This window comes from Scyliorhinus canicula, chromosome 3, assembly GCF_902713615.1.
Source record: "Scyliorhinus canicula chromosome 3, sScyCan1.1, whole genome shotgun sequence".
Lineage (NCBI taxonomy): Eukaryota > Metazoa > Chordata > Chondrichthyes > Carcharhiniformes > Scyliorhinidae > Scyliorhinus > Scyliorhinus canicula.
This window is the reverse complement of record NC_052148.1, coordinates 171,336,416-171,362,624: the sequence shown is the minus strand read 5'-3', so window position 1 is coordinate 171,362,624 and position 26,209 is coordinate 171,336,416. Positions and strand designations below refer to the sequence as shown.

General features: G+C 50.9%; 1 protein-coding gene across 7 annotated transcripts in view; it reads right to left on the bottom strand.

The window, feature by feature from the left end:
* The window catches only part of mapk10 (mitogen-activated protein kinase 10), a 307,215-nt gene that overhangs the window by 139,250 nt on the left and 141,756 nt on the right, over nucleotides 1–26,209 (bottom strand). The gene's annotated exons all lie outside the window — the stretch shown is intronic.

The window sequence follows — 26,209 nt, the reverse complement described above, 5'->3', positions numbered from 1 at the left end:
TGGCATGGATGGCTTTTGGCGCCATGCCAGCCGGGGCCAAAAGGACTTCGCCGGCCGGCATAAGTCCGCGCATGCGCCGGAGCGTCGGCAGCTGCTGATGTCATCCCGGAGCATGCGCGGGGGGGGGGGTCTCTTCCGCCTCCGCCATGGTGAAGACCATGGCGAAGGCGGAAGAAAAAAAGTGCCCCCACGTCACAGGTCTGTCCGCCAATCGGTGGGCCCCGATCGCGGGCCAGGCCACCGTGGGGCCAACCCCCGGGGTCAGATCGTCACACGCACCCCACCCAGGACCCCGGTGCCCGCCCGCGCCGCCAATCCTGCCAGTCAGGTAAGTGTTTTGATTCCCGCCAGCGGGAGAGGCTTGTCAGCGGCGGGACTTCGGCCCATTACGGGCTGGAGAATCGCCGCGGGGTCCCGCCCCCGTCGAATCTCGGGTGGAGGAGAATACGGGGCATGGCAGGGGCGGGATTGACGCCGGCCCCGGGTGATTCTCTGACCTGGCGGGGGGTTGGAGAATCCCGCCCCATAGAACTGACATATCTTGGGCAGAATTCTCCGCTGGTGGCCAAAATCGTGGAGGCCGTTGTGAACTCGGCCGAGGCTCACGACGGCCTCGGGACCCGCTCCCCGCACCTCATTCACCCCCACCCGGGGGGCTAGGAGCGGGCCCCCGTCGTTCCCGGCCGCGACCTCGGCCGCCAGAAATGATGCCCGAACGGTGCTTCGCGGATGACATCAGCGCACAGATGACGCGAACCCGCGCATGCGCGGTGCCGTCATTCTCCACCGCCGCCCGGCAAGACGTGGCGGCTTGATCTTGCCGGGCGGCGGAGGGGAAAGAGTGCGTCCGTTTTGGACGCAGGCCCGATGATCGGTGGGCACCAATCGCGGGCCTGTCCCCTCCGGAGCACAGTCGCGGTGCTCCCGTCCCAATCGGGCCCCTGGATGCCCCAAACGGACATCCAGCGCCCATTTCACGAATGCAGCGACCAGGTGTGGTTGCTGCCATGTTGAAACGGACATGAAGGGCCGGCCATTCAGCCCATCGGGCTCGGAGAATCGTCGTTCGCCATGAAAAACGGCGAGCGCTGATTTTTCCGAGGGGGGGGGGGAGAATCGCGGGGGCGCCGGGGGGCGTAAAAAATGTCGGGAGGCCCTCCCACGATTCTTCCACGCCACGTGGGGAGCGGAAAATGTTTGGATCCCAGTGCACTCGGCGGGGCTCTACAAACTTATTATTCAAATCTTTTGAAGGTCTGAGCTAGTTGAAACCAACTAATAGTCAGAATACAGGAGGGAGATAGATATCCTAGCAGAGTGGTGCAGCGAGAACAATCTCTCCGTCAATGCCAGCAAAACTAAAGAGCTGGTCATTGACTTCAGGAAACAAAGTACTGTACACACCCCTGTCAGCATCAACAGGGCTGAGGTGTAGATGGTTAGCAGTTTCAAATTCCTCGGGATGCACATCTCCAAAAATCTGCCCTGGTCAACCCAAGTCGACGCTACCATGAAGAAAGCGCAACAGCGCCTATACTCCCTCAGGAAACTAAGGAAATTTGGCATGCCCACATTAACTCATACCAGCTTTTACAGATGCACTATAGAAAGCATCGTATCTGGGTGCATCACAGTCTGGTATGGCAACTGCTCAGCCCAGGACCGCAAGAAACTCCATCACACGAACCTGCCTCCCATCCATGGACTCTATCTACAACTCCCGCTGTCTGGGGAAAGCGGGCAGCATAATCAAAGACCCCTCCCACCCGGCTTACTCACTCTTGCAACTTCCTCCATCGGGCAGGAGATACAGAAGTCTGAGAACACGCACAAACAGACTCAAATGAGCTTCTTCCCCGCTGTTATCAGAGGCTTCTTAACGACCCTCTTATGGACTGACCTCATTAACACTACACGCCTGCACGCCGGTGCATATGTAGTTACATTGTGTACCTTCTGTTGCCCTATTATGTATTTTCTTTTATTTCCTTTTCATTTCATGTACTTAATGATCTGTTGAGCTGCTCACAGAAAAATACTTTTCACGGTACCTTGGTACACGTGACAATAAACAAATCCAATCCAATAATAGCTATGGTGCCTTTGAACAGAGTGGAAATAATAAGTGACCATTTTAAAGGAGTTGTTTTGTTCCATGCACTGTATTTCCACGTGTACTTCATTTTGTTCATGAATTAATAAAAATCATAATTGCAACCAAACCTTCTTGTTCTCAAAGGGGGTCACCTATCCCTTCCATTTCAAAAATATCCACCACTCTGCTATCCTTTAACCAGCATCATTGATAATATTGTGAGTCTTAATTTCACCAATATACCTTCTATGTGGCTTCTGAAAATCTATACAAACAATGTCAGTTGCATTTCAGCAGTCCTGATTATTCCGCATTGAACTCTTAAACATATCAGAAACAACTGGCCTTTTATAAATCTGTGTTTAATTAATAAATTAGCCCATGCTTTTCTATATATTCCATACTATAGCGAATTTACCCACTGTCAATGTTAGACTGACTCTTCCACAGTTAGCTGATTGATACTTTCATTTGTTTTTCAAACAGACTGACAACCCTGGAGTCTACTGGCACCACTACCATACCCACAGATATATGAAAGACTGTGGTCAGAACCTGCTGACATCACTGGTACATGACTGTGTTATCTTGATCAGGACACTGTAGTGATATGCATCACTGTATATACACAAGGGGTTAATCTAAATACACCACAACTAAGCAACCACTAGAGGGAGCACCAGAGATGGATATAATAGACAAGACAGGAAGTCAGACACACACTTCACAGGAATAGCAGCTTGTGAGCAGGACACAGACAGGCAGTTCAGATGTAACACCGTATAAGCGCTGGAGTGAGAACGAACTCCTACAAATAAAGCACCTACTTCAACTGTAAGACTATGAGCTTTATTCAGACACAAGGAATAATACAGACCCCACCAGCTTGGGAAGGTGTCCGAGCTGCCTGCAATTTAAAGCACAGTCAATGTGGGAAGATTGTGGATAAATTTCCGGCTCCATTCTAAATACTCTACACCTGAGTTATACTGCATGTGAGAGGGTTAATGTTCACCCAATGAGTTTAGTGTAGGTGTGCTCAGTTATCTTAGTTTTAAGGAAAATCACTCACTAGCTCCCTGTGATAACCGTATTTTGTGGAACTAGTTGTTCCGAAGAAGCATAATATGTGTAATTGTTTTAGATCTAAGGCATTATGGACCTGAAGAGCTATGGCGCTTCTAGCACTCCTACCATACGTCTCTGAGAAGTGCAGTTTAAGGCTTGGTATTCGCGAGCCCCAACTTCATCACCAATTCTTGAGATGCTCTGTTTCCCTAAGCCAGGGAGGAGTAGTTAAAAGAGGGGTCTCTCTTATGGGTCACTTTATTTAAGAGGTCACTGGTGAGGACCTCTTCAATTAGGGGGTCTCTGGTGGGGCGCTCTTTAGTTAGGGACCTCTGGTGAGGGCGCGGTGGGGTGGTCTGGTGGGGATTGGGTTAGCAGATCTTGCATTATGGGGGGAGGGTTGTCCTCCAATGGACTTTGCGCGCAACTCCCTTTAAGATTTACCCCTCAGCCCACTGCAAGGTTCATCACATAGGGCTAAGCTTGTCAAGACCTGCACAGATTCCCACCCACGTGATTCTCGGCCCAGAGAATCACGAGGGCCCAGTGAATATGATGCCTGGCCTGTTAATAGGATGCAAATGGTTCTTAATGGCCATTTACATCCACCCTCTGATATGAGATCCAAACCTCGGCCCTGGCTCCAGTGGGAGACCAGAGGGCCGGTTTCTGCCTGGTGTTGCTTTCTCCGTTGTCCGCATCTGTGTTCCTGATGCAGCAGAGAATCCAGCCCATTGTGAATAATTGTGGCCCCAGCATGGATCCTTGTGGCACTTCGCTAGTCCTGAAAAAGCTCCTATTATCCCACCTCTCTGTCTTCTTTCAGTTAGCCTAGCCTCTATCCATGCTAATATACTACTCCCAACACCATGGGCTCTTATCTTATTAAGTAGCTTTTTGTGCGGTACCTTATCGAACGCTTTTTGGAAATCCAAGTATATTTCATCTACTGCTTCCCCTTCATCTATCCTGCTTGTTACCACCTCTAACAATACAAATAAATTTGTCAGGCATGATTTTCCCTTCATGAAGCCATATTGACTCTGCTTGTTTATTTCATGCATTTCTAAATGCTCTACTATTACATCCTTTATAATTGACTCTTAACGTTTTCCCAATGACAAAAGTTAAGCTACCTGGCAGCATGGTAGAATAGTGGTTTGCACTATGGCTTCACAGCGCCAAGGTCCCAGGTTCGATTCCCGGCTTGGGTCGCTGTCTGTGCGGAGTCTGCATGTTCTCCCCCTGTCTGCGTGGGTTTCCTCCGGGTGCTCTGGTTTCCTCCCACAAATCCCGAAAGACGTGCTGTTAGGTGAATTGGACATTCTGAATTCTCCCTCTATGTACCCAAACAGGCGCCGGAGTATGGCGACTAGGGCCTTTGCACAGTAACTTCATTGTAGTGTTTATATAAGCCAACTTGTGACAAAGATTATTATTATTATATAATTACTTATTATAAACCTCAAAGAATTGAGGCAGTAATTTGCTTTTATATTATTATAGTTGCTTGTTTTTCTCCCCCACCTTTTTTTAATAAGGGTGTTTCAATAGCAGTTTTCCAATCCTCTGGGACTTTTCAGAATTTAAGGATTCTTGGAAGATTACTACCAGTGCATCCACTACCTCTGTATCGACATTCTTTAATATTCTGCAATGCAACCCATCTGGTCCAGGGGACTTATCGGCATTTAACACCGTTAGTTTCCCTAGTACTTTTTCCCAGTGATTGTTGTTGTATTTATTCCCATCCCCCCCCCCCTCAACGTGTGCGCCTTGATTATTTTTTGAATGTTATCAGTGTGTTCCACCGTGAAGACTGATGCAAAGTATTTGTTCAACTCCTCTGCCATTTCCTGGTTCCCCATTATTATTTCCCCAATCTCACACATTCACTTTGGCCTCTCCCTTCCCTTTTATATATTTAAATAAACTCTTGCTGCCCATCTTTATATTATTTGATGGTTTACCCTCATAGTTTAAATTCTGCTCCTTTTTTTGGGTCAGTTTTTAAAACTTTCCCAATGCACTAGCTTACCACTAATCTTTGCCACATTAAATATGTTTTTTCTTTCAGTGTAATGCTAATTACCCTTATTTAAGTGCAGCACAGTTGTTTCTGACCCAAGTTTCTAACTCTCAAATTGAATGGTAATTTCTACCATGTTATGGTCACTGTTTCCGAGAGGATGTTTTACTCTGAGATTGTTTATTAAACCTACCTCACTACACATTACCAAATCCAAAATCACCTGATCCCTGGTTGGATCCACAATGTATTGTTCTAGGAAACTGTCCCGAATGCACTCAATTAATGTTTCCTCATGCCTACCTCTGCCAATTTGAATTTCCCAATCTACATGAAGATTAAAGTCAACCATGATTAAAGTACTGCCTTTTTCCATGCCTTTATTATCTCCTGATTTATTCTCCGTCCTACAATATAGCTACTGTATGGGGGCCTGTAGACGACTCCAACCAGCCTTCTTCTCCCTGTTATTTCTTACCTGTACCCATATGGAGCCTACATCTCCAATCCAAGGTCACGTCTTGCTGTTGTACTTATTCCATCTCGTACTAACAAAGCTACCCCACCACCCTTTCCTTCTTGCCTGTACTTGTGAAAAGTCACATACCCTAAATAGTTAGTTCCCAGTTTTGATTCCCTGTAACTGTGTCCCTGTTATAGCTATAAGATCATACACATTAACCTCAAATTTGTGTAATTAATACATTTACTTTGTGTGAATGCTAATTTGGCTTTGTTACCATTTTTCCCTTTTTGACCCTATTGTTTCTGTTTTTACATTCTGTCCATTCCTTTCAAACTCAGGGTATTATTACCTAAATAGGTGGCTTTTAATGCTGTCATATACTTTTGTTTTGTAAGCCTACATATACCTTTTGCTGAACCACCCATCTCTATTTAGTTTAAAGCCCTCCCTACTTCCCTAGTTGCACGAACACTGATCCCAGCACAGTTCAGATGTAGGCCATCCCAATGGTCCAGCCCCCACTTGCCCCCGTACTGATGCCAGTGCCCCACAAACCAAAAACCACTTCTCCTATACCATTCTTTGAACCACGTATTCATCTCTCTAATTTTATGTATCCTACGTCAATTTACATATGGCTCAGGTAATAATCCAGAGATTACAACCTTGGAGATTCAGTTATTTAATTTTGTGCCTAGCTCCTCAAACTCTCTATGGAGAACCCCTTTCCTCATTATACCTGTTATTGGCATCTTCATAGACCATGACAATGGGATCCACCCTCCCACTGGAAGATGCTCTCCAGTCCGGAGCAGATGTCCCGAACCTTGGCACCAGGCAGGCAACACAGCCGTCAGGATTCTCGATCCTGACTACAGAGAACAGTGTTATTCCCCTAACTATACTATCCCCAACTACGACTACATTTCTATTTCCTCCCCCCACTTGAGTAGCTCCCAATACCACAGTGCTATGGTCAGCTTGCTCATCTTCCCGACAGTCCCCGCTCTCGTACACACAGGAAGCAAAAATATCAAACCTGTTGGACAAGGCTGAGACTCCTGCAGTGCTCTCTCTTGGATCCCTCTACCTGCCAACTTGCAGTCACACCCTCCTGTCCCTGGCCACTGAGTGAACTCAAGGCAGTTAATCTAAGGGGTGTGATTGCTTCCTGAAGCACAGCGTCCATATAACTCTACCCCTCCCTGGAGTGTCACAATATCTGATGCTCAGACTCCAGCTCATCAAATCTCAAAGTTCCTTAAGCAACCAGCATTTGCTAGTGATGTGGTCACTGTGAACCACAATGGGGGTCCATCGGCTCCCACTTGCTGCACAACACAACACCTGGTCCTCCATCCCTATTTTATTGAATTAGATTTTCAATTTGTTTCTTTATTTCTCACACTAACTTTTTCTACCTAGCCTTCAATCTCAAAGCAAGTCCAGTCCTTGGTGAAACTTTTTGTATTGGCATCTCCAATTTTTAATATTTGGAAGCAGTTACCCCGTTGCTCCATTTTGAATAATTAGTCACAGCCCTCACCCCTCATGTAACTTGTTCTTTTATGACAATTTGGCAGTACTTCAGCTTGATCCAGCTCAAGGTAGTGTTTAGGGCGCATCTCACCAAGGCCAGAATGAGTCAATTTTTTGCGAGAGTTGAAGCCAGGTAGGGGCGGTGTTCAAGAGGGTCTGCAAACCATGTGCAGATGTTCTGGTCCAGTCCCAAATTGGTGAGTTTTTGGGTGTCTTTCTTCAGCACCATATTGGCAATCCTAAATGATGATTTAGAGACCTGTCCGTTAGCAGCTGTATTTGGGATGTCATACCAGCCGGAGCTGAGGATGGGTGTGGGGGCGGATGCTCTGGCATTCACCTTGTTGATCGCTCAGACGCGAATTTTGCTAAGCTGGGGACATGCGATTCCAACCTAGTGCCTCAGTGTGACTGGGTGACTTGATGGGAGTTTTTGCACCTCGAGAAGGTCAAGTTTACACTGAGGGGTTGATTGAAGGGTTCTACTGTAGATGAATTCATTTTGCGCTTAAAGGAATTGGTCACTGTTAGCTGTTGGGGGCGGGGGAAGGGAGGACAAGGTGAGGGGTGGTTATATTTCTGTTACTGGGATTACTGTTTTGTTTTGTAAATTTTTTATATAAAAAGTTAAAAGGCCAATAGAAATACTGTATATATATATTTTAATTGGTAGCACTTTGAAAGCTGCCTAATTGGAATTTGTGACTCCCTGTCAAGTGTCTCACAGTACACAGGCCAAACTTCTACTGAATCTGTAGCCCATTCAAATTAGGCGGAAGGTCCTATGCCTCAAACTTTGTGCTAGAGATCCAGGTGCGACCACTGCAAACTCAATTTTGCCACTTCAGGGCAAGAGGATATGTATTCCAATACCGCTGGGGTATTCCTTAAGAATTAATCTTTGTTTGGTCACTAGTCTTGACAAAATAACTGCAGCTTCAGGTTTTGATTCCTTCTCACCCTCCAGTACCAATACGTTATTGACACTGGGATTTGTCTCACAGCTTACCTCACTGCATTTATTGAGAGCTCGGTGATGACGGAGGTGGGAAAATGAAATATAGCTACATCGTAATCAAATGCAAAACTTGTTCCCATAGTTTCCCATTGTCATGAAGCCTGACAAAATGAATGATGAGCCTTCTTCTCATTCTGTCTTTCATGAGGTATATTATTACCACTCACTCTTCGACCGAAATGTGTTGGAAAATTACCAACATACATAATCCATTTAGAAGAAAGAATTACTTTCCTCTGAGGAATGCAGGAGTAAAAATGAGGACATAAAAGCAGATATTCTTGCAAGGATTTTCAAAGGGCAACAGAGTTGTGACCCGGCGCAGGTGGGCTTTGATAATCTCCGTCCTGGTGGTAGTCAACTGATCCCGTTTTCTCCAGGGCATTTTTAAATTTTGAAAGGGTTGTCCAGGGCTTTTTATTGAGGCATTTACATATATATATCAAACACAACCATAAAAAAGCAAGCAAACAGGAATACAAATAACTAAAGAAAATAAATATCTAACAACCCACCATCCCGTCTCCCGCTCTCCACCCTCCACGTCCTTTTTAACACCCCCCCCCCCCCCCCCCCCCCAACTGCTGACCTTCAGGCAAACCCCTCCACAGACCTTCTCAAGGTAAACTTTATCTTCTCCAGCCTGAGGAACTCTGCCAGGTCACTCACTCAAACTCCCAGTTTCGGCGGCCCCGAGTCATAGATACATTCTCCCAGACAGGGAGAAATCGTAAGGCTGGCGTCAAATCCGGGCGGGTTTGACGCCAGCCTCCGTCCCCCCCGACCGGGAACCGATTCTGGTCCCCGGTCGGGGCTAGTATGCCGCGGCCGTGAACACCTGCATCGCGGGCTTAACGAATTTGCGCCGGCTGACACGTCACATGACGTCAGCCGCGCATGCGCAGATTGGAAGACTCCAACCCGCGCATGCGCGGATGACGTCATCGCGCATTTGCGCGAAACCCGCGCATGCGCGGGCCGGGATGCCCCTCAGCCACCCCGCGAAGTGATACAGCGGGGCGGCGGAAGGACAAAGAGTGCGCGGGAATCGGACCCGCTGCCCGCGATCGGTGCCCACCGATCGCGGGCCCATGGCACCCTTGGCACGGCCGTGGTACTGCCGTGCCAATCGGTGCCATGGTTTTCAAAATCGGGACTTTACGGCCGTTTTTACGAACGGCCAGACCAGGTGTGTTTGCCGTTCGTAAAAACAGCCGTAAAGGGCTTGGACTTCGGCCCATCGGCCAGCTGAGAATCGCTGCTCGCCGTAAAAAAACGGCGGCAGCGATTCGTGTCGGGAGTCGGGCGTGGGGGGGGGGGAGAATAGCGGGAGGGCGTCAGACTAGCGTGGCCGTAAAAATTTACGAACCCCGCTATTCTCCGCACCGTCGTGAGAATTTACATAGAATTTACAGTGCAGAAGGAGGCCATTCGGCCCATCGAGTCTGCACCGGCTCCTGGAAAGAGGAGTTACCCAAGGTTAACACCTCCACCCTATCCCCATAACCCAGTAACCCCACCCAACACTAAGGGCAATTTTGGACACTAAGGGCAATTTATCATGGCCAATCCACCTAACCTGCACATCTTTGGACTGTGGGAGGAAACCGGAGCACCCGGAGGAAACCCACCCACACACGGGGAGGATGTGCAGACTCCGCACAGACAGTGACCTAAGCCAGAATCGAACCTGGGACCCTGGAGCTGTGAAGCAATTGTGCTATCCACAAGGCTACCGTCCTGCCATTCCAGTAAGATCTGTCTCTGGGCTACCAGGGAGGCAAAGGCCAGGACATTGGCCTCTCTCGCCCCCAGGTCTTCTGACACTCCAAAGATTTCCACTTCTGGGTTCGGGACCACCTTCACTCCCAAGGCCTCTGACATAACATTGGCGAACCTCCGCTAGAACCCCTCCAGCTTCGGACAGGCCCAAAGCATGTGGTCATGGTTCGCAGGCTCCCCTGCGCAGTGCCCACGCCTACCCTTCACCCATTCAAAAAACCTGCTCATTCTGGTCACAGTCATATGTGCCCTGTGAACCACCTTGAACTGAATAAGGCGAAGCTTCGCACATGAGGAGGATGCATTCACCTTCCTCAGAGCCTCCTCCCACAACCCAGACTCCCAACTCCCTCCCCAGCTCTTCCTCCCATTTACGTTTCACTACCCCGATCAGGGCTTCCTCCCCCCCCCCCCCCCCGTTTGTGACAGGTGGGGAAAGGTCATCACCTGCTTCCAAAAATCCCTCACCTGCAAATACTGGAACCCATTCCCGATGGGCAGCTCAAATTCCTCCACCAACCCCTCCAAGCACGAAAGGCTCCCCCCAATGAATAGGTCCCCAAAGCGCTCAATCCCTGCCCCGTTGCCACCCCCAAATCCCCTCATCCAGCACCCCCAGCATTTGGGATAACGATCAGGAGAATCTGGAGTGCAAATAAGAAACTCGGGAGAACCGTTACCTTCACCAATTGCACCCGTCCCACCAACGACAGTGGGAGCATACCCATCTCTTGAAATGCCCTTTCATTTGCGCCACCAACTGAGCCAAATTCAGCTTGTGCAGCTGCTCCCATACCCGCGCCACCTGAATGCCCAAATACCTGAAGTTTGCCCCCACTACTCTAAACGGCAAATCCCCCAACCTCCTCCCCTGCCCCCTCGCTTGGATCGGAGAAACCTCAGTTTCAATTTGTACCCCGAGAACCAGCCGAATTCCTCCAATGTACCCATAACCCCCCCAATACCTTCCAAAGGGTTCAGTATAAAGAGCAATAGATCGAATCACATACAGCGAGACCCTATGGATCCACTGCCCCCCCCTAAACACACACTAGCTCCTGCCAATCCCTTGATGCTCTAAGCGCCATCGCCAGTGGCTCTATCACCAAGGCAAAGAGCAATGGAGAGAGTGGGCACCCCTGTCACGTCCCACGATGCAACCTGAAATACTCCAAAATCACCCAGTTCGCCCGCACACTCGCTGCCGGCGCCCGGTACAATAGCCGGACCCAATCCACAAATCCCTGCCCGAACCCAAACCGCCCCAACACCTCCCGCAAATTGTCCCACTCTATCCGGTTGAAGGCCTCTCAGCATCCATGGCAATGCCACAATCACATTTCGTCCCACCGGGGACATATTATAATATTTAACATACACCTAATATTAGCCAACAGATGCCTCTCCTTTACAACCCCGTCTGATCTTCCCCTATCACCCCTGGCATACCATCTTAAATCCGTGAGGCCAAGATTTTGGCCATCAACTTAGCGTCAACATTTAGCAATGAAATTGGCCGGTGGGACCCACACTACTCCGGGTCCTTGTGCTTGGCCTTCGCCGCCTGCATCGCACCTATACCCTCCAACTTCTCCACCAGCCCAATGGGGGCTCCCAGTCCCTCTCCCAGGTCTTCCTCCACCTTGGGAATTCCAACCCGTTTAAGAAATGCCTCATTCCCTCCAACCCAGCCGGGGGTTCTAAATCATAAAGCCTCTTGTAAAAGTCCTCAAATACCCCATTCACCCCCACCGAGTCTAAGACAGCGTTCCCTCTCCTATCCTTCACCGTTCTTATCTCCCTCGCCGCCTCCTGCCTCCTCAATTGATGTGCCAATATCCTACCCGTCTTTTCCCCATATTCATAGATGTTCACCATCATCAACCCCCCTCATATCGTACTTCAAATGTCCCTTCCCTGTCAGCAGTACCCCCCCTCCACACAGAGCAACAATCCCAACCCCGATCAACATACTAACCACCTGTTCACCCCCCCACTGCACCCGCTTGAACTAGCCCGCCTAGTAGCCCCCTGCCCATGGAGCCTGGCATCCTAACCCCCGATAGATTCCCCTTCCCCACCGTTCATACAGTGCCTTGGTGCAAACAGCAATAACAACAAACAAAGGAGAAAAAGAGGAACAAAAGAAAATAACCCTCAGAGGAAAACAGAATCCAATGCACTCACCCAACTCGGCCCTCCCCCATCCCATCAAAATAGCACTGAGTGCAGCAACAAACCAAGATCACAAAGAAGGTTCCCTCCAGAACCCCTCCCTCCCACAACTGGCCGGGAGACAAGCAAGTTACAGCCATAACATCCCAACAAGGACAAACAGCCCCCCCAAGGGAAAAAAGAAAACGCCCCAAACCCCGAACTCCCCGAAAAGGAGGACCTCCCCAAACAGCTCCTCCAAAGTTCAATGTCCACCTCCTCCTGACAGTCCATTGTCTCTCGCAAATTCCATCGCTTCCTCCGGTGTCCCAAAATAATATTCCCGACCATTGTAGGTCACCCAGAGGCGGGCCAGGTGCAGCATCCCAAACTTCACCACCTTCTTAAAGAGTGCAGCCTTCACTCGATTAAACTCTCCTCTTGGCCAGCTCCACACCCAGGTACTGGTACACACGAAGCTAGTTACCCTCCCTGGTACATTGCCTCGTCTGCTTCGCCCATTTCAAGATACTTTCTTTATCAAGGAACCCGCAGCAACTGCACCACCATCACCCTCGGCGGCTCGTCATCAGCGTCCTGTGTGCCCGATCCACCTCCAGGGGCCGTTCGAAGGCCTCCTCCCCCAGCAACATTTCCAGCATTTTGGTGACATAAGAGCCGGCGTCCGCTCCCTCAATGCCCTCTGGCAACCCCACACTCCTCAAATTTTGTCTCAGGGAGCGGTTCTCAAGATCATCCACCATCTTCTGAAGCCACTTCTGGGTATCTCTCAACACTCCTATTTTAGCCACCAATGAAGTGAGCTGCTCCTCATGCTCCCCCACCGTCTCCTTCACCTTATGGTCGCCAGACTTTGGGTCTCCAACCTCAGCTCCACACGGTCGATCCCCACCTTCAGCGGGTCTACCATCTTCACCGGGTCCTCCAGAGACTCCTTTCTCTGCTGGCTGAACTTCTCAGTCAATAAGTCCACCAGCTGCTCCATTGACCATTGAGAAGGTAGGGCTGACCGCTTGCCTTCAGCCATCTTTCCCTGTGTCGCAGGAAAGTTTTCTTCCTCCAACAGCTCCTTTCGCCTAAAACCACTTCTGGTCCACGAATTCATCCACCGGTGGAATATACTTTTCCTCCACAACTCCTGCACCTTTTTCCATCAAAACATCCGCCCATTAATTGGAAAAAAGGACAACAAAAAAACGCCACAAGCGGGAGCTGCCAAATGTGCGACCACTCACACCATGGCCGCCACTGGAAGTCCATGGGGAGCATGATTGCCACCAATTAATTACCCATAAGCTCCTTAAGGAGCCTCATTAAGGAGATTGATCAGAACAGAATGAAATTTTCAATTTCTTTTTCCAGCGAACCCAAGAAACCTTTGCAAAGCTGTTGGGTTCACTGAAGGATTCAAATCAATTTGTTTGGGGATATTTCTGAGAGGAATCTGTGGCACCAACTAGCTCCAGCATGAGTGCCTGCCCTTATCTCTTCATGCAAAGCCACTGTCTGCCTCGTTTGACTTCCTGACCTTCCGAGGAGCTGCCTGTTCAAATCAGCAAGGTGGCAGAAGCCCTCAACATGACTGCTCCCAGCCTTTGTCAATGGCGACAGGCAGGCAGCTCCTGCCTCCTGGAGATAATAGGTACATTCTCTATTTGCCATCCCCATTCTCTATTGGTCCAAGGGAATCCATTCAATTTCCTAGCACACTAATAGTATTTGAGTAAATAAAAGCAGAGTCGGTACGGCACGAAAGGAGGTGAACTATGCCGCAATTCATTAGCTGTTCAGAAAGTTAGATCATCAATAGAGGAGGGAGCACTCTTCCTACTTGCACATAGTTTTCAAAATTCGTTTTCAAGCTGTGTGAAATCTCAAGATTACAAATCCGAGATCCTAATTTGTTTAAAAGGTCAATGCTAGCCTCCAGACTGTATAGCTGTGAATAGAGCTTTTCTGTAATAAATGCATAACTGCTTTCTGACTCAATAAAGTAGACCTTGCTTTTATGGTAGACAGGTCAGTGGAAATAAAATGGAGAGATGTATTACAGGCTAATGGCTCACTATCACACATTTTACACAATTACACAAAGCCAAGAGCTGCCTGGTATGTCAGAGATACCGCAAGGGATAATTCGCATCTTGTCTCAGTGGTGAAAAGTGTCCCAAAATAACAGACTGAGCAAGGAAATGATAGTACATCAGGGAAACCGTGACATTCATCCAGGTTTCACAGTCAGAGCCAAAATGATGTTGCTTGCCACTGATCGCAATGAGAACTGCCCCAGTCATCTCTGCATGAATTTCCCCTTTCCCAATGTTAAGGTGATTCTGGAGCTAAGCCAAGGGAATCTGTCCAGCAACAGTCATGTGATCAAGTCAGGTATGTATTAGGGGCTGGTTTAGCTCACCAGGTTAAATCGCTGGCTTTTAAAGCAGACCAAGCAGGCCAGCAGCACGGTTCGATTCCCGTACCAGCCTCCCCGGACAGGCGCCGGAATGTGGCGACTAGGGGCTTTTCACAGTAACTTCATTGAAGCCTACTCGTGACAATAAGCGATTTTCATTCATTTCATTTCATACTGAAATATTCCCGCAGAGAGCAAACCGAGAAATAAAGTGCACTGAATATCCTTCACTTTTTAGAGAGTGAAATAAATGATTGGACGAAACATATGGGATTAAAGTAGAAGCTGAAATATCACAAACAAACATCAAAAACTATTTTAAAAGGAGCCTTTTTTATAATTGACAGTTTTGACATTCCACCAGCGTAAAATTAGTTGGAAAAGAGTATGGGCGCGATTTAATGGGACATAAACAGGGTCCTGTTTTGGGTGAGTTTAGCATGGTGCAGCGCCGAGAACGACGTCTCTAATTAACGGCACTTTGCCGGGTTTTTTGGCCCTGACGAGGAACACCTCACTAGACCGCACTTACAATCATTTCCTGCACTGACGAGTTGGATCATAGAAACACAGAAAATAGAAGCAAGAGGAGGCCATTCGGCCCATCGAGCCTGCTCCAACATTCATTATGATGATGACTGAATACATCTCCCAGCATACAAACAGAAACTGAAGCAGGAGAATCCAGTTAAGAAGGTTGTGGAGTACTGGTCCGAGGCAACTGAAGAGCTCCTACGTGACTGTTTGGAGTCAGTGGACTGGTCCATATTTAAGAACTCAGCGACCAACCTAAACAAGCATGCCATCACCATCACAGACTTCATCAGCAAGTGTGTAGAAGTCTGCATGCCAAAGAAGGTAGTATGTACGTTCCCCAACCGGAAACCATGGTTTAATCGGGACTCCTTGAAGGCCAGATCTGAAGCGTTCAAGACAGGCGACCCTGACTTGTAGAGGAAATCCAGGTACGACCTACACAAAGTCACCTGGAATTCCAAGAGACAATATCAGACTGAGCTAGAGTCACAGTCAAATGACTGGAGGGCCCCTCCAGAGCGGTCCAGGCACCTGAAGCGCACCTTCAGCGCCCCGAAGCAACTCTCGACCACACCCCTTGTCGCACGATGGGCATCATTGTAGAGGTTTTCCGCATCACTCTGTGGCCTCCGTATAGACGTCATTAGCCATGACCGCAACAGGTAACCCCTGTCGCCCAGCAACCAGCCCCGCAGTGGGGGGGGGTGGGGCTGTCCCTCGAACATGCCGGGGATCAGAGATTGTGCCAGTATGAATGAGTCATGCACACTGCCTGGGTACCAGGCGCAGACATCCAGGATCCTCATATGATGGCCACAGACCACCTGAACGTTCATGGAATGGAAGCCCTTCCTGCTAGTGTACAGCGGCCTGTAATCCGCAGGTGGCTGTAGGGCGACGTGCACCCCATCGATGACCCCCTGGACCTGGAGCATCCCGGCATCGGCAGCAAACCCCGGGCATCCTGGTGGGTGTGGTCCACAGGGAACTAGATTTGGCAGTCCGCCAGTGCATACAGGGCATCCATTGCGGCACGAATGCACCTGTGCGCCGATCTTGGGGAGATGCCGACAGGTCTCCACTTGGCGGCTGGAAAGACCCCGTGGCATAAAAGTTCAGGGCGACCATCACGTTGACGGCCACCGGTAGCAGATGTCCTCCCCCACTCCCACGCGGTGCCAGGTGTGCCATCATGTGGCAGATGTGACTGACAGTCTCCTGGCTCATCCACTGTCTCCTCCTGCATGCCCGGTCCGGGAGTTCCTCAAAGACCACACGGGGCCACATCCGGCGCCTCCTTGGCACCACCACCACCTCCTCCTCCTCCTCCTGTTCCTCCTCCTCCTCGCCCCATTCCTCATCCTCCTCCAGCCTGAGCAGCTGCCACCTGCCCCTCTGCAGCCCGCTCTTCTGCTGCAGCCTCCGCCTCCTCCTGCGCCACCTTCGCTGGCACTGCCACAGGGCAGTGGCCCCAACCACGGTGGCCAACATCGCTGGTTGGTTACCAAACATGATACTCTGCAGGGGGTGAGGGGAGAAAATGTTATCATGGCACATACCCGTGCACAACCAGGTGCAATGGGCTACATGGACGCCCCGGCTGGCACCGCGCGCTCCAGCCACGCCTGCCCCCCCATCCCCGCAATGTCAGTGTGGCTCCTGGCGCCCTTCCCTGCTGCCAGGGTCACAGTTTCATGGCATTGCCCTCACTGGGGTCTGCCGTCGGTGTGGCCCTGGGTGTTCCCCCCGGTGGGTGTTGCCGGTTGAATGGGATTGCCGGGCAGGGGGGCGGCACCCACCCATACGGCTGTTAAGCCTTTGTTCACCCAGCGCCAGGGGTCGGTGGCTAACAAGATGGCCGCCGTAATGGGGTTCGGTGCGTGGGCACCACCCTGTCATGTTGGGAGCTCCTCAGCTGCTCGGCCTGTTCCCTTCTCCTCCCCTCCCCAGCCTTGGCAGGGTGCCCCCCCCCCCCACCCCCCTCTTAAATATTTAAATCTATTCAAATGCATGGTAACCATGGGCAGCACGGTTAGCACAATTGCTTCACAGCTCCAGGGTCCCAGGCGGATTTCCGGCGGAGTCTGTACGTTCTCCCTGTGTCTGCGTGGGTTTACTTCGGATGCTCCGGTTTCCTCCCACAGTCCAAAGATGTACAGGTTAGGTGGATTGGCCATGCTAAATTACCCTTAGTGTTGGTTGAGTGGGGTTACTGGGTTATGGGGATAGGGTGGTGTGGGCTTGGGTAGGGTGCTCTTTCCAAGAGCATGTGCAGACTCGATGGGACGAATGGCCTCCTTCTGCACTGTAAATTCTATGATTCTATATCAACGGGGAGGGCCCGGGATCATTAAGTTCTGGGTTTTCACTGGCCCATATCCCGTTATGGCCTTCTTGCAAGAGTTAGCATCCATAACAGGATTTGTGTGCGTTGTAAACATGAAGGAAAAATCACGTCCATGATAGGTTGGCCCTGCAGCACTTGCATATTGTCGTTAGAATGCTGCGTGCACTTACTCTACATTATTGTATTATCATGCTATACCATTAATGTCTAGAGGTTTGCTCAGTATTGAATAAGGTCCTATCTCCTTTTCAATTGGCCCGACGCTCATATTACTCTGCCCCAGTCAAGAATTTGCCTTTTATAAATGTTCAGTAAATCTGAATTAAGTGTGCTAGGTGACACCTTAATCCATAAACTCACCACTTTACATGTGAAGTACTTTTAATCAGATGATCAACAATACCAATATGAAGATTAATCGTTTTCCAGTTAAATTAGAATGGATTTAGCCGAATAAAGTTAAATTTGAAGTATCACTGTTAAATGTAGGCCAGCAAACACTCTTCCCTGAAAAGGCAAAAAATAGGCATCAACTAATAATAGAATAAAGAGCACACCTTAAATTGACTTAGAAATGCTTCCAGTCTCCTGCTGTAACTCTGGTGGAACCCTCAGGAAAACAACAAGCTCTAGTTACGTCAGAGTCTCCATTATTTTCAAGAATTTCAGGTTGCTTTCTAAAAGACGAAAGCTCTGTCTAACAACAACTTGCATTTAGAAAGTTTTTGCTATCGTTAAACATCCTAAGGTGTTCCACAGAAGTATTATCAAAGATAACCTGACACCGACCCATTTGGCAAAATATTAGGATAAATGCTCAAGTTTGGTCAAAGAGATTGGTTTCAAGAATTGTCTTGAAGGAGAAAGGCAGGGTAGTGAGGAAGGGAGATTTAGAGAGGGATTTCCAACATTGAGAGTCTTGGCATCTGCAAGCACAGCTATTAATGATGGAGCAATCAAAATGGGGGATGCACAAGAAGCCAGAAGTGGAGGAGCGCAGAGATCTTAGAGGACTGCAACGCTTCAGGAGTTTACGGAGGTAGGGAGGGTCGAAGCCATCGAAAGATTTGGGGCAAGATTCTCCATTTCTTGATGCTGATTTTGAATTCAGCGATCGGGCGGAGAATCCCTTATTACGATGGAATCGGGGGAGGCGCCTGTTTAAGCAGGTTTTGCATGCTCCGTCCCATCCGAAACATCGTTATCACGGCGAGTACCGCCCGCTGTTGGGATTGCCTCAGGACGTCACCTGAAGGCCCTCCCCCGATGCTCTGCCCCCAATTGGCCGAGTTCACGAACCCGGCGCGGCGGCTGCGGACTGTGTCCAGTGCCGCCACAATCGGGCGGGACCCGTTCTGCTGGCCAGGGGGGCTTTCATAAGGGCTGGAGGGACTGGTGGTAGGTGGCCAGGTGGTGGCAAGGGGGTGTCAAGGGGGGTCGGGTCCACGCATGGCCAGTGCCATGTTGAATGGCGCGACCGCTGCAGGTGCAAGTGCGGCCATGGACCCGGCAACTCTCCGGCCAATTATTTTGTGGAGGCCGGGTATTTTACGTGGCTCGGCTGCTAGTCCCTCACCAGCCGCAGCATCGGTGAGGGGGCGCCGTCGATTTTTTTCCATGTAAATCGCCACGAATCCTCCGCAATTTGCCTCAGAATCGGAGAATCTGGCCCTTGAAGTTTTAAGACTGAGGCATTACTGCCATGGGAGCCAATGTAGGCCAGCAAATACATCTTCCCTGAAAGGCAAAAAATAGCAAGGGGCAGAGGCAGGCTGAGAATTCTCAAACCTGGGAGTTGCTAACCATTTTGACTCATTCAAGAGCCAGCAGAACTCTGGACAATGGACTAACCAGTGAGGCCAGATGCAGCAGCCTCCACCGGATCAATCTGGATTACACCAGGGGAGCTCAGACTAGTAAAACAGACAGAAGCTTCAAAGAACTCTTCAGGCAATTTAGGAAAAAAATGTTTCTAGATTGACCTCCATACTCAAAGAGCCTAATGATGCACTATCAATTACCACAAAGACGAGAGTAGTGGAATAATCGAGGCTTTATTGAGCAAAGATGTTGTGCCTCCTGTAGTGGGAACCAGAATGGCTGCAGCACCGGCGAGCACATTTATACACCGCCTACTCGGCGGAGCCAGCAGGCAGGGATTTACCCATGTACCTCTACTATACGGGCTGTGCCGTAATACATGTAATATACTACTAGTGATGACTACCACATTCACCCCCTGTTAAAAAAAGAGTCCGCGGGAGTGGTGGAAAACATCACAAGTTAAGTCTGTCGGGCGTCTTGGCCCTCCTCTGTGATCGCCTCAGTCCTGGTGGTGAAGTGCGTGCCGACAATTCTACGGACACGTGCTTGTAGGATTAGAATAGCGGTTTTAATATACTCACAACAGAGCCAGCCTATTAGCCATTGAACTTTCGGTGAACTGGCCGGCTGACCATGTGGCACTGACTGACCTTTATACAGCTGCTTCCGGGGGAGGAGTCCTGGGCAGAGCCAAGGGACAAGCCCCGTACAACTCAAGCATTCCCAGAGCTACTCCCCCTGGAGGACAGGTAGTGCAACTGCACTTACAATATAGACACATGTATATGCAGATTATAATCCAGTATGAATCACATTCACCACAGGCGTACTGCGGGTTTGCATGTAGGAGGTGGACTTTTTCAACCAAGGGGTCCGACTTATGGGTCCGCACATGCTTCCGAAGGAGGACGGCTCCAGGAACCGTCAGCCACGTTGGGAGCGAGACCCCGGAGGTGGACTTCCTGGGGAAGGCAAACACACGTTCGTGAGGTGTCTCGTTAGTCACGGTGCAGAGGAACGATCGGATGGAAAGGAGTGTGTCGGGGAGGACCTCCTGCCAGCGGGAGACTGGGAGATTTTTAGACCACAGGGCCAGCAGGATGGCTTTGTAGACCGTCCTGGTCTCCCTCTCCATCTACCCGTTTTCCCGGGGGTTGTAGCTGGTCGTCCTGCTCAAGGCAATGCCCTTGCTCAGCGGGAACTGATGCAGCTCATCGCTCATAAATGAGGATCCCCGATCGCTGTGGATGAAAGTGAGGAAACCGAACAGAGTGAAGATGCTGTGGAGGGCTATAATGACCATGGCAGAAGTCATATCGGAGCATGGGATGGTGAAAGGGAACCGGGAGTACTCGTCAATCACGTTCAGAAATTACGTGTTGCAGTTGATGGAGGGGAGGGGCCCTTTGAAGTCCATGATGAGACGCTCAAAGGGACGGGTGCGCTCGATCTGGCTGGTAGAAGTGCGGCTTGCACTCTGCGCAGACCTGGTAGTCTCTGGTGATGGTACTGACCTCCTCAATGGAGTAGGGCAGGTTGTGGACCTTGATGAAATGGAAGAACCGGGTGACCCCCTGGGTGGCAGAGGTCATAGTGGAGAGCCCGGAGTCGGTCCACTTGTGCGCTGGCAAATGTACCGTGGGATAAGGCATCAGGGGGCTCACTGAGCTTCTCCAGGCGATACAAGATCTCATAGTTATAGGTGGAGAGCTCGATCCTCCACCTCAAGATCTTGTCATTTATGGTCTTGCCCCGCTGTGTATTATTAAACATAAAGGCAACCGACCGTTGGTCAGTGAGGAGAGTGAATCTCCTGCCGGCCAGGTAATGCCTCCAATGTCGCACAGCTTCCACAATGGCTTGGGCCTCCTTTTCGACCGAGGAGTGCCGAATTTCGGAGGCATGGCGGTTGCAGGAAAAGAAGATCCCGGGCCTGCACACCTGGTTGAGGGTGGCAGCCAAAGCTACGTCCGATGCATCGCTCTCCACCTGGAAGGGGAGGGACTCGTCGACCGCGTGCATCATGGCCTTGGCGATGTCTGCCTTGATGTGGTTGAAGGCCTGGCGGGCCTCAGCTATCAGGGGAAAAACTGTGGACTGAATGAGTGGGCGGGCCTTGCCCGCATAGTTAGGGACCCACTGGGCATAATAGGAGAAAAACCCCAGGCATTGTTTCAGGGCCTTGGGGCAGTGGGAGAGTGGGAGTTCCATGAGGGGGCGCGTGCAGTCGGGGTCGGGCCCTAGGACTCGATTTTCCACGACATAGCCAAGGATGGCTAAGAGGTTGGTGCGGAACATGCATTTCCCCTTATTGTATGTGAGATTAAGGGGTTTGGCGGTCTGGAAGAATTTTTGGAGTTTTGCGCCGTGGTCCTGCTGATCGTGGCTGCAGATGGTGACGTTATTTAGGTACGGGAAGGTGGCCCGCAGTCTGTATCGGTCAATCATTCGGTCCATCTCTCGCTGGAAAACCAAGGCCCCATTAGTGACGCCGAAGGGAACCCTAAGGAAGTGATAGAGGCGAATGCAGTGTATTGGCGGTCCTCCGGGCGTAGGGGGAGCTGGTGGCAGGCAGAATTCAGGTCCACTGTGGAAAAGACTCAATACTGCGCAATCTGATTGATCATGTCAGATATGCATGGGAGGGGGTACGCGTCGAGCTGCGTGTACCGATTGATGGTCTGACTGTAGTCAATGACCATCCTGTGCTCCCCAATCTTTACTACTACCACTTGAGCTCTCCAGGGGCAATTGCTGGCTTCAATGACCCCTTCCCGCAGAAGCCGTTGGACCTCCGACCTGATGAAGGTCCTGTCCTGGGCACTGTACCGCCTCATCCAGTGGCGACAGGTTTGCAATTCGGGGTGAGGTTCGCAAACAGGGAAGGTGGATTGACCTTAAGGGTCGTGAGGCCGCATACGGTGAGGGGAGGTAGGGGTCCGCCGAATTTTAAGGTGAGGCTTTGGAAATGCCACTGAAAGTCCAGGCCGAGTAAGAGGGAAGCGCAGAGGTGGGGGAGGATATAGAGCCGGAAATTGCTGAACTCTACTCCCTGGACGGTGAGGGTCGCGATGCAGAACCCTCGGATTTCCACGGAATGGGATCCAGAGGCCAGGGAGATTTTCTGGGTGACGGGGTTTACCGGGAGGGAGCAGCACCTTACCGTAGTGGGGGTGGATGAAACTCTCTGTGCTCCCGGAGTCAAAAAGGCAGGTCGTACCCATTGATCTTCACCGTCGTCGTCACGGTCACGAGGTTGCGGGGCCGGGACTGATCCAGGGTGATAGAGGCGAGCTGAGGCAGATGCTGGGAGGTCCCCGGCTGGTCAGCGGTGGTGGAGGTAGCAGCAAGCGATGAAAGGACAGATGAGCAGGGGTCCTGAGACGGTGTCCAAAATGCCGAAGATGGCGGCGCCCACGGGGCGCACATGGCGGGCGACATCAAAGATGGCGGCGCCTACGGACCGCACGTGGCTTGCGGAGGGGAAAATGGTGGCGCCCCCGGGTCGCACGTGTGGGGTGTAGGAACGCTGGGCCTGGAAACAGTGATGACCGATCGGGCCTGGCAAACAGAAGCAAAGTGTCCCTTTTCCCAAAGCCGTTGCAGGTCGCGCTCCGCGCCGGGCAGCGCTGCCTGGGGTGTTTGTTTTGCCCGCAGAAATAGCACTTGGGCCCTCCAGAGTTGGCTGGCTGCCACGCGGCACAGGCTTGCGTTGAGCTGGAGTCGGCAGCTGGTGGGGCCCACGATGCCCACGAGGGTGCCGCGCGGTCGGGGGCGTAGGACTGGACGTTACGGGAGGCCACTTCTAATTAGCGAATTAGCGAGCTGCCTAGTTCCCGCAAGATCGAGCGTACCCCCTTCCAGTAGCCGCTGGCGGACGTACGCAGGCTTCATGCCCGTAACGTAAGCGTCTCGAATTAAAAGTTCGGTGTGCTGGTCTGACGAAACTGCCAGGCAGTCACAGTTCCTACCTAGGATGTGCAGGGCATGCCAAGAATCGTCCAGAGACTCCCCGGGGAGTTGCTGTCTCGTGGCCAGCAGGTGCCTGGCGTATACTTGATTGACTGATCGAACATAATGTCCCTTTGGGACCTGCATCGCTTCGGAGTAAGTGGGCGCATCCCGGATGAGAGGAAAAATGTCAGGGCTCACCCGTGAATAGAGGACTTGGAGCTTCTGCGAGTCCGAGGGTTCCTCAGCGGCTGCTCTGAGGTAGCTTTTGAAGTAGGCAAGCCAGTGGTCAAAGGCGGATGTGGCGTTGGCTGCTTGAGGGCTCAGCTGCAGGCGATCAGGCTTGATGCGGAGATCCATTGTTTTAAAAAAATCTTTGCTCAGTAAATTGATGCTCTATCAATTACCACAAAGACGAGAGTAGTGGAATAATCGAGGCTTTATTGAGAAAAGATGTTGTGCCATTGTAGCTGGAACCAGAATGGCTGCAGCACAGGAGAGCACACACATTTATACGCCGCCGACTGGGTGGAGCCAGCAGGCAGGGATTTACCCATGCACCTCTACTATACGGACAGTGCCGTGATACATGTAATATACTACAAGTGGTGACTACCACACCTAAAAAACTATTACTGCAGAGGTGCTTGGGCATCCCTTCCGAGATCATAGATTATCTATACTGTCATGGACAAATGGATGATCGAGTAGTGCTTTTATCTACCCCACTCCATTAAATTAGGTGTCTTCCGAAGGACTCTGAAAATTCCAACAGAGGGGGCCAGGGAGGGGGTAGGGGGCTAGGTAGGGGGTGAGAGTAGTGGGGGGGCAGCAGTATACTGCCTCTGTCACTTTCTTCCGCAATGCAGGCTGACCTCTGAACCCTTGGCCCATCTCTCCAGGAATCTCCCCCAGCACACCACTTGCAGGTGATGGGTGTGAGCGATTACTCAGAAGACAGGCAGGGGTCAGACTATGGCATAGATTGAGGAGCATCAGCACTCATCTCTCTGCGGGTTCTCACACCCCCCTGTCCTCGTCAGTGACCCGCTGACAGTGCTGACACAGGCCCAGCACCCTGGAGTGATGTGACACATACCCTCAGAGGGTGTGAAATTGGGTTTGGGGTTGGGTGAGGTAGCGATTATGGACTAGGCCAGTAAATCGGGCAGTCTCAGGGCCTCCCTGGGCCTGCCGGACCCTCACCGCTGCCGTGTGTCCTGCAGTATCCGGCTGGTCCTTCGGTTCCTCCCAGTGCTTGTCCTCCAGCCCCTGCTAGTCAGGCGTCGAATCATCATCCTCATCCTCCTCCTCCTCGGTGGCCACATATTCCTCATCTTCATCTCCTCGCCTCACTACTGAGCGAAATTGTTGACAGGATTGACTTATGAGGAGAGACTGAGTAGACTGGGACTATACTCATTGGAATTTAGAAGAATGAGGGGGGAATCTGATAGAAACGTACAAAATTATGAAGGGAATAGTTAAGATAGAAGCAGGGAGGTTGTTTCCACTGGTGAGTGAAACTAGAACTCGGGGGCATAGCCTGAAAATAAGAGGAAGCAGATTTTGGACTGAGTTGAGGAGGAACCTCTTCACCAAAAGGGTTGTGAATCTGTCGAATTCCCTGTCCAGTGAAGCAGTTGAGGCTACCTCATTGGATGTTCTTAAGGCAAAGATAGAAAGGTTTTTGAATAGTAAAGGAATTAAGGGTTATGGTGAGCAGGCAGGTAAGTGGAGGTCAGTCCACAAAAAGATCAGCCATGATCTTATTGAATGGTGGAGCAAGCTCAACGGGCCAGATGGTCTATTCCTGCTCCAACGTTATATGCTCTTATGTTTTCGGACTCCACAGATCACCACAAAGCGGTTGACCCTCCGGGAGTGTACTGGGGTGCACCACCAGAGCGGTCGAAGCATTGGAACCATATTTTGAGCAGTCCGTGCGTCGCTCAATGACAGCACCGGTGGCCTCATGGTCTCGTTATACCAGGTCTCTGCTTCGGTCTCCGGCCTCTGTACTGGTGTTATTAGCCAGGTCCTCAGCAGGTACCCCTTATCCGCCAAGAGATAGCCTCCCATCTTGGGGTGCTCCTCGAAGAGGCTGGGGATGACCGACTGCCCCAGGATATCCCTGGGAAACGTGCACACACGTGCATAATCTTCATCTGGTGGTCACACACGAGCTGGATGTTGAGGGAGTGGAACCACTTCCTGTTAACGTAGGGCACTCCCAGATGGCCCGGTGAGCGCAGGGCAATATGCCTGGCATCTAGTACCCCCTGGACCTGGGGCATCCTGGCAATGGTGGAGAATCCAGCTGTCCAGGCATCTTGTTCGGCTTGATCCATGTCATATTTGACATAGTTTTCCACCCGGGCAAAGGGCATCAATGTTCTGTCGGATGCACCTATGGGCCGTGGCCTTCGAGATGCCACACAGTTCCCCGCTCAAGTCCTGGAAAGATCCCGAGGCATAAAGTCCAGGGTTGCGGTTACTGAAGCAGGTGTCCTACTCCTCCATGTGATGCCAAGTACGCGAGGACAGGGGACAGATGCCGCACCATCACCTCGTTGAGAAGGAACCTCCTGCGGCAGGAACTGTCTGTCATTAGTTCGAGTGACCAGCAATGCCTGTACACCCAGGTGTGTTGTGGGCCTCCTCCTCTGAGTCCCTCACTGGCCTGATGGGCGGCTGGGTTTGGCACATGGGCTGCCATCTTGAGCACCTCTGACGCTGCTGCTGCCACCTCCCTCTCTGGCGTCTGACCGCCCGGCCTAGCAGCAGATGCTCAAGGGCAGGTTCTGGGTACAAAATCCCTACCTTAGCATTCAATATCTGTCAGGCATTGGCAGCGGGTGTTAGAGTGACAAACAGCGGTGACTCCCATTCCCCCATTGATCCCCCCCGCCCGGAATGGGGTGCCCACGAAATCCCAGCTGCAGCTGGCTCCCCTCACCAGATCCCA